At 41.0% G+C, this 9,159-nt stretch overlaps 1 pseudogene across 1 annotated transcript; it reads left to right on the plus strand.

The window, feature by feature from the left end:
- Positions 1 to 8,023: 8,023 nt before the first annotated feature.
- LOC115900487 lies at positions 8,024 to 8,539 on the plus strand (annotated as a pseudogene). The gene has a single exon (XR_004060166.1). The product of XR_004060166.1 is annotated as a 40S ribosomal protein S24 pseudogene (transcript).
- The last annotated feature ends 620 nt before the right edge of the window (positions 8,540 to 9,159 follow it).

Raw genomic sequence — 9,159 nt, forward strand, 5'->3', positions numbered from 1 at the left:
AACAGATTTTTGTAAAATGTCCTGTTTAATATCCACGAATATGTTTTAAAAGAAATATCAAGACTTATATTGAGAACATCTTAAGAATTTACAGAAGGACATAAAATAATTTGACTAAGTAGGCCGGGCGCGGTGGCTCAAGCCTGTAATCCCAGCACTTTGGGAGGCCGAGACGGGTGGATCACGAGGTCAGGAGATCGAGACCATCCTGGCTAACACAGTGAAACCCCATCTCTACTAAAAAAATACAAAAAACTAGCCGGGCGTGGTGGCTGGCGCCTGTAGTCCCAGAACTAGCCGGGCGTGGTGGCTGGCGCCTGTAGTCCCAGCTACTCGGGAGGCTGAGGCAGGAGAATGGCGTAAACCCGGGAGGCAGAGCTCGCAGTGAGCTGAGATCCGGCCACTGCACTCCAGCCTGGGCGACAGAGCGAGACTCCGTCTCAAAAAAAAATAAAAATAATTTGACTAAGTAAAAAAAAAAATTTAATTTCCTGGTTAGAGTAACTTAATAGTGTAAAGGTATACATGTAATGCAACAATTTCAATCATAATCATAACTTTGGGGAAATGAGGGTAGTGTTTGATAAGTTTATTCTAAAATTTATCCTGAGAAATTCATGAAAAATTTAAAATCATGAGGAAGAAGAAGAATGAGGGAATACCATACATTAAAATGTACTGTAAGTCTAAAGTCATTTTAAATGTATGTAGCTACTGGAAGTGACAAATACTACATGAACCAAAATACTTCAAAAATACCTCCATATGGCTATGAGAATTCAGTGAATTTTAAAGGAGGCATTTTAAATCAGTAGCAAATTGACAGAATATTTAAGAAATGATGTTGAAACATGTCTACTCATTCTGAAGAAAAAGTTAAATCTCTCCTTTACATTGTACTCCCAAATAAGTTCTTAACGTATTAAATACCTAAATGTTAAAAAAAAAAGTATGAGGCCGGGCGCGTTGGCTCAAGCCTGTAATCCCAGCACTTTGGGAGGCCGAGACGGGCGGATCACGAGGTCAGGAGATCGAGACCATCCTGGCTAACCCGGTGAAACCCCGTCTCTACTAAAAATACAAAAAAACTAGCCAGGCGAGGTGGTGGGCACCTGTAGTCCCAGCTACTCGGGAGGCTGAGGCAGGAGAACGGCGTAAACCCGGGAGGCAGAGCGTGCAGTGAGCTGAGATCCGGCCACTGCACTCCAGCCTGGGCGACAGAGCGAGACTCCGTCTCAAAAAAAAAAAAAAAAAAAAAGTATGAAAGCACTAAAATAATATATAGAATTGTTTTAATCTAGGTATAAACAGAACATGAAACCCAGAAGCCACAGAGAAAAACACTGATAGATTTTACACATACAAATTTATAACTTCTTTATGATGAAAAAATATAAATAAAGTTAAAAGATAAGTTATGGATTTGAAAAAAATAGTTACAATACATAAAAGAATCAAGAAGTTAATACGTATACTATACAAAGAACTCCCAAAATTAGTAAAAATACCAACTCAACAAAAAGTAGATAGAATATTAACATATAGATGAGTCAGAAAAGGAAATGCAGATGGCCAGTAATAAATGTTTAATCTCATATATAAAATATGAAATACAAATAACATTGAACTTTCAGTGTAAGGCTAGACTGAGCACCCATAGGTACCTCTCTTTCAAGGTCTTTATTTTTCTAATTTCACCATTACATACCCTTAAGTGCATCACCTCATTATTACCGTCACTCTACAAATAAGACAACTAGGACATAAAGTAGTTAAATCATTTGGCAAAAGTCAAACAGATAATAAAAGCAGCAGAGCTGGGGTGTGCACTCAGCATTTGGACTCTAGGATCTACCCTCTAACCCACCATACTATGCTACCTCTAAATGAATTAAAGCAGGTCTGGGAGTGGCCAAGACACTTTCGGAAGATCTATGAAGTTAAAACTTTTCATAAAAATAGCAAAACATAATTTGGCTTTTCCACTCTTTTTCCAGAGGCTTCATGACATGTAATGTTGCAAAAGATTAAATGCAGAAGCAGATACGAGAATTCAGCTGATTTCCATTAAGTCTCATATTAAAGAGATTTACAAAAAAGTAAACAAAGCCATTCTTGTTTGGAAATATGTAACTTTTTCATGAAAATATTTATAACATATAATTAGTTTATTTTAAATGAATTTATAAATAGTTTTATATTTCTCACTTTTAATTTCTGATTGGTAAATATAAATAGATAAAATCCACATAAACAAAAGCTCTTTGTATTCCTCAATAATTTTTAAGGATGTAAAGGGATCTTGAGGCCACAAAGTTTGAGAACTACTGAATTAAAGAATTACCTCCAGTCAACTGACAGCTGAGTCAGTTAGGCCTCTATCACCCTTCACTCACATATACGGAGGGAACCCTCTGGGAATCTGTGGCTTTTCCCCCAGGAATAAAATCTTAAGAGGTCTTCTGTAGGCTAGAGCAAAGTATGGTAAGGATAAACATTTGAGATGGTGGCCGGGCGCGGTGGCTCAAGCCTGTAATCCCAGCACTTTGGGAGGCCGAGACGGGTGGATCGCGAGGTCAGGAGATCGAGACCATCCTGGCTAACACGGCGAAACCCCGTCTCTACTAAAAAATACAAAAAACTAGCCGGGCGAGTTGGCGGGTGCCTGTAGTCCCAGCTACTTGGGAGGCTGAGGCAGGAGAATGGCGTAAACCCGGGAGGCGGAGCTTGCAGTGAGCTGAGATCCAGCCACTGCACTCCAGCCTGGGCGACAGAGCGAGACTCCGTCTCAAAAAAAAAAAAAAAAACATTTGAGATGGTACCATGTCACTATCAGCCATTCTCTACTTCCTGGACACAAACTTTTGCACAAGTGCAAACTGTCTATTGAGTAGCACCTGTGTTCACTAAATGGCCCCACCATGGCATGCTAGCAGATGCTCTCTGTTAGGGAAAGGACGTGCTTATCTAGTACCAACAGTAAGAAATGTCCTGGATGACAGAGGAGTGACTGATGCTTATCTGTTGTGCCTGAAGACACCTGATTCTGGTTTTCCATTTATAATACTGCAGTGGCTCATACCTGTAATCCCAGCACTTTGGGAGGAGGAGGCAGGCAGATCCCCTGAGGTCAGGAGTTCAAGATCAGTCTGGCCAAGATGGTGAAACCCCATCTCTACTAAAAATACAAAAAAATTAGCTGGGCACAGTGGCAGGTGCCTGTAATCCCAATTACTCGGGAGGCTGAGGCAGGAGAATCGCTTGAACTCGGGGGGGCAGAAGTTGCAGTAAGCTGAGATCGTGCCACTGCACTCCAGCCTGAGTGACAGAGTGAGACTCCATCTCAAAAAAAAAAAAAAAAAAAAAAAAAAAATTAGCCAGGCGTGGTGGCAGGCACCTGTAATCCCAGCTACTCATAAGAGGCTGAGGCATGAGAATCACTTGAACCCAGGAGGCAGAGGTTGCAGTGAACTGAGATTGCGCCACTGCACTCCAGCCTAGGTGACAGACTGAGCCTCCATCTCAAAAATAAAATAATAAAATAAATTTAATTTTCAAAATTGAGTTGATTTAAAGAAAAGTGTTAGGAAAATGTTATATACGTAAAGATGGCAAAAATTGTTAAAGAAGTTTAAGAAACATTGCTAGAAAGCACATCATTAGTCTGTCTGGGGTGGGCCTTTGATGTAGTAGTTAGGGGTCTGAGAAAAATGGGGCAGACATGAAGTAACTCCAGACCCTCACGCTAAGGGAGATAAGAAGTGAAGTGGAAAGGCAACTCTGCCTGAGAGTGAAAGGTTGAAACTCTGCACCCTGGCATTCGTGAGAGGATCTCTAGTCTCTACTTGTTCCTTCCCCAGTAAATCTGCTTACTGGTATGTTTCACTCACACAAAGCTTGTGTTCACACCTATGTGTCTTCTACTGCTACTCAGTCTTCACTAGAGACCTAATTTTCCCTTAAAACACTTTATGATCATCTATCTGATAAGGAGTTGCTACCCAGAATATATAAAGAACTCTCTACAACTCAACCACACACACACACACACACACACACACACACACACACACACACACACACAAATCAAAAAATGAGCAAAGGACTTGAATAGACATTTTTCCAAAGACATACAAATGGCCAATAAGCTCATAAAAAGATGCTCAGTGTCACAAGTGAAATGCAAGTCAAAACCGCAGTGAGATACCACCTCACACTCATTAGGATGGCTATTACAAAACAAAAACAAAGCAGAAAATAACAAGTGTTGGGGAGGATATGGAGAAACTGGAAACACTTGTGCGCTGCTGGTTGGAATATAACATGGTGCAGCTCCTGGCCGGGTGCAGTGGCTCACGCCTGTAATCCCAGCACTTTGGGAGGCCGAGGTGGGCGGATCACGAGGTCAGGAGATCGAGACCATCCTGGCTAACACGGTGAAACCCTGTCTCTACTAAAAATACAAAAAAATTAACCAGGCATGGTGGTGGGCACCTGTAGTCCCGGCTACTCCAGAGGCTAAGGCAGGAGAATGGTGTGAGCCCGGGAAGGGGAGCTTGCAAGTGAGCCAAGATCGCGCCACTGCACTCCAGCCTGGGCCACAGGGAAAGACTCCGTCTCAAAAATAAAATAAAATAAAATAAAGGTGCAGGTCCTATGAAAAAGAGTTTGGCAGTTCCTCAAAAATTAAAAAATATATTTACCATATGATCCAGCATTTCCACTTCTGGGTATACACCCAAAAGAAAGCAGTAACCCTGGCCGGGCGCGGTGGCTCAAGCCTGTAATTCCAGCACTTTGGGAGGCCGAGGCGGGCGGATCACGAGGTTAGGAGATCGAGACCATCCTGGCTAACATGGTGAAACCCCGTCTCTACTAAAAAAATACAAAAAACTAGCCGGGTGAGGTGGCGGGCGCCTGTAGTCCCAGCTACTCGGGAGGCTGAGGCAGGAGAATGGCGTAAACCCGGGAGGCGGAGCTTGCAGTGAGCTGAGATCCGGCCACTGCCCTCCAGCCTGGGCGACAGAGCGAGACTCCGTCTCAAAAAAAAAAAAAAAAAGAAAGCAGTAACCCTAACAGATGTTTGCAGACCAATGTTCATAGCAAAGTTTTTCACAAAAGCCAAAATGTGGAAGCAACCCAAGTGTCTGTTGATGGGTAAATGGATACACAAAATGTGGTGTGTATATATACAATGGAATATTATTCGGCCTTAAAAGAGAAGGAAATTTTGACACATGCTGCAACATGGATGAAACTTGAAGTCATTATTCTAAGTGAAATAATGTCATCATGAAAGGACAAATATTGTATGATTCCACTTATGTGAGATGCCTATAGTAGTCAAATTCATAGAGACAGAAAGTAGCATGGTAGTTGCCAGGGGTGCGGGGAGAGGGGAGCAGGAAGTTCTTATTTAATGTGTACAGAGTTTCTGTTTGATATGATTTTGAAAGTTCTGGAGGTGGATGGTGGTGATGGTTGCACAACAATGTGGATGTACTTAATGCCACAGAACTGTTCATTTAAAAAATGGTTTTACTGGTAAATTTTATGTTATATCTATTCAATCACAATTTTAAAAAAACACTGTTAGGAACTATTATCCATATAACTTAAAATATGATCTGAATTATAATATGTCTCATGTGAAACAGATAATGAGACATACAGCATAGATGACCCCAAGGTACTAATCCCTGCTCACAAACCACAATAGTTAATGTAATTTGCATGGCATGGTTATCCGTTGTTTTACTCACAGATTAAAAATTTAGACAGATAGAATATTGCATTTAGGTCTCCATTTTAGGCTTTTCTTTTGCAACCCTGGTAATATTACAATACAGAAGGCTGGAGCCAAAAAGGAAGCAATGGGGCTCTGTTGTGCCAGGAAGTTACCCCAAAACAGAAGCACCTGTTATCCAACTAATGCATGATGCAACCGTGCTTGGCCAGGGAGTTACAGTGCTACAACAACAGTTGTCCAGGGCCTACATATTCAGATCCTTGGTGTATCTAGATCATTTTGCTGTGCAGACTTTCTTTTTGCAAAACAGTACATGTACTGTACAAAACCTTAAGAGAATCATAAGCACTTTTTTAATAGGAAAGGTGATCTGTATTTCAAAACATTTTCATAATTTTATCTATTTTTTACCAAGATACTATAGTCACGCTTTTCTTGTGAGTAAATGGTTGGTTGTTACTTATATATTTATTTTTACTTATTTATTTAATTTTTTTTGAGACAGAGTCTCACTCTGTTGCCCAGGCTGGAGTGTAGTGGCACAATCTTGGCTCACTTCAACCTCTACCTCCCGGGTTCAAGCCATTCTTCTGCCTCGGCCTCCAGAGTAGCTGGGATTAGAGGTGCACGCCACCACATCTGGCTAATTTTTGTATTTTTAGTAGAGATGGGGTTTCACTATGTTGGCCAGGCTGTGGTTGTTATTTAATATGTATATTAGGAACTGCATAAACTAGCAACATTTCTCCAAGAAAGAGATAGTTTAGAAATGGAAGCACAGCTGGGCGCGGTGACTCACGCCTGTAATCCTAACACTTTGGGAGGCCGAGGTGGGCGTATCACCTGAGGTCAGGAGTTCAAGACCAGTCTGCCCAAAATGGCGAAACCCCGTCTCTACTAAAAATACAAAAGTTAGCCAAGTGTGGTGCACTCCTGTAATCCCAGCTACTTGGGAGGCTGAGACAGGAGAATCATTTGAACCTGGGAAGCAGAGGTTGCAGTGAGCTGAGATTGTGCCACTGCACTCCAACCTGGGCAACAGAGTGAGACTCAAAAAAAAAAAAAAAAAAGGAAAGAAAGAAAAAGAAATGGGAGCAACTCTTTAGTATTTTTCTTCTGTGTGTGGGTTCTCTTGCTGCTTACTCATTGCTGTCCTATATGCTGTTTTTCCGATCCCAAATGCCACCTGTATCTAGGAAGCTTTCCTCGTTGACAAATGCTGGAGCACTATGCAACTTTCCCAGCCCCAGTATAGAAGCAGGAGTATTAATTCGCAGGGTGAATACAAATGAATCAGTGAATACAATGATCTTCTACTTTGGTTTCTTATTCTTGCAATTGTTTTGCCAAGGTAATAGTGTCACTAGGTAAGTTACATGTAGTTCTTCGGCTTTCAATGGCTTATCATTGCCTCAGAGGCTTCTGTATTCTTCAGCTATTTGTCTTTCAAATGAAGCAGAAGGAAAGCCTGCCAGTGGTTCCTTGGGTCCCCTTTATTCTCCCAAATTTTAGAGAAATGGTACCTATCTAGAGGTCTTCGGTAAAACAAAATTTGCTTAATAATAGAGTGTGTTGTAGAATCCCAGAGGTTTCTAATATTTTCTGCAATTGTCTCTTGTTAATGTAGGATTTCTCTGGACCCTGTAGCTGGCGATCATTACCCCTGTCAGCACTCTCTCTTTACAGACTCTAATGCTACCTCCTCAGCTCAACATGGCATCCACCTCCTCAAAACCTTTCATCATAGTAAACATAAGACTCAGTAAACACAAACAAACAAACATCTTTCAAACATGCATATTCAGGTATTATCTTCATAGTTCGAATTCCCGCAAGATAGATCAAAGGAGTCATGGGGGCTACAGTTTAATCCAAGGTAGCATCGAATTACTAGGCATCCAGTTTTCATGCAGTGTTTGAGGCTTGAAAGAATACTCTCACAGAAGTCACATCATCCCAAAGTGGTAACAAGATTTGATTAATTAGGAAATACTGGACATTTATATGAGTGGAATTATCATATTTCCTCAAATATGTTTAGGTTTACTGAGCCTTATGTTTACTCTGATGGAGGGTTTTGAGGACGTGGATGCCATGTTGAGCTGATGGAGCATTAGAGCCTATAAAGAGAGAGTGTTGAGGAAATACGATAATTCCACTCATATAAATGTCCAATATTTCCTAATTAATCCAATCTTGTTATCACTTTGGGATAATGTGACTTCTATGAGAGTATTCTTTCAAGCCCACCTTTGGCCTGCATTATGTGCCTTTAGGCCACTGCTTTAAAAGCATGTAGTAGATAGGCCGCCATCATGAATGACACTGTAACTATCCGCACTAGAAAGTTCATGACCAACCGACTACTTCAGAGGAAACAAATGGTCATTGATGTTCTTCACCCTGGGAAGGCAACAGTGCCTAAGACAGAAATTCGGGAAAAACTAGCCAAAATGTACAAGACCACACCGGATGTCATCTTCGTATTTGGATTCAGAACTCATTTTGGTGGTGGCAAGACAACTGGCTTTGGCATGATTTATGACTCCCTGGATTATGCAAAGAAAAATGAACCCAAACATAGACTTGCAAGACATGGCCTGTATGAGAAGAAAAAGACCTCAAGAAAGCAACCAAAGGAACGCAAGAACAGAATGAAGAAAGTCAGGGGGACTGCAAAGGCCAATGTTGGTGCTGGCAAAAAGTGAGCTGGAGATTGGAGTAAAGGTGCTGCAGTAAAGGCTACCTGTGTCCATTTTGGATTTTTCACGAGCAGATTAATAAACTAAAAACTTAAAAAAAAAAAAAAAGCATGTAGTAGGGAGCACGCTTGGCACATATAGGCAGGTGCGTATCCTAGCAGCCCAGTCCAGCACGGGCATATGACTCCATCGGCGGGGTTCCAAATTCATATTAGTGTTGTCTGCTTGCCAGGTGGTATACAACTGTGTGGTAGTACCGAATTCTTTCCTTTTACAATGCTGTTTTCCATCTGGCTTTGATTCTTTTTTTTCATCACAAAGTATACTTCCAAAAAAAGGAATATTCCTTTATCAACAAAGACAGGGCATCTTAAATCAACATTTAAAAAACTAGATTTCATTTGCAAAATTCTAAAATAAATTTTGGATGTTTTTCTAGATGCAAGTTACTTTCACATTTGAAAGAAGATTGACCCGTTTATATAGTGAATACATTTACCTGTGGAGCACTACAAATATAAAAGCTCTGTCAAAAGGAGGCTTTCTCCCAATATTTTTTCTCCATTCTTTCTTTGTAGAATCCCTAGGTTTTAGTGGGCCTCTCTCTGTCCAGAAACAGACTATTTCTCCCCTTCCCTTGTAGCTTGACGTAGCCATGTCTGTCCAACAGGACATAAGCAGGAGTAGTGCATGGAATTTTCAGGAAAT

The sequence above is a fragment of the Rhinopithecus roxellana genome, chromosome 11 (genome assembly GCF_007565055.1).
Source record: "Rhinopithecus roxellana isolate Shanxi Qingling chromosome 11, ASM756505v1, whole genome shotgun sequence".
Taxonomy (NCBI): Eukaryota; Metazoa; Chordata; class Mammalia; order Primates; family Cercopithecidae; genus Rhinopithecus; species Rhinopithecus roxellana.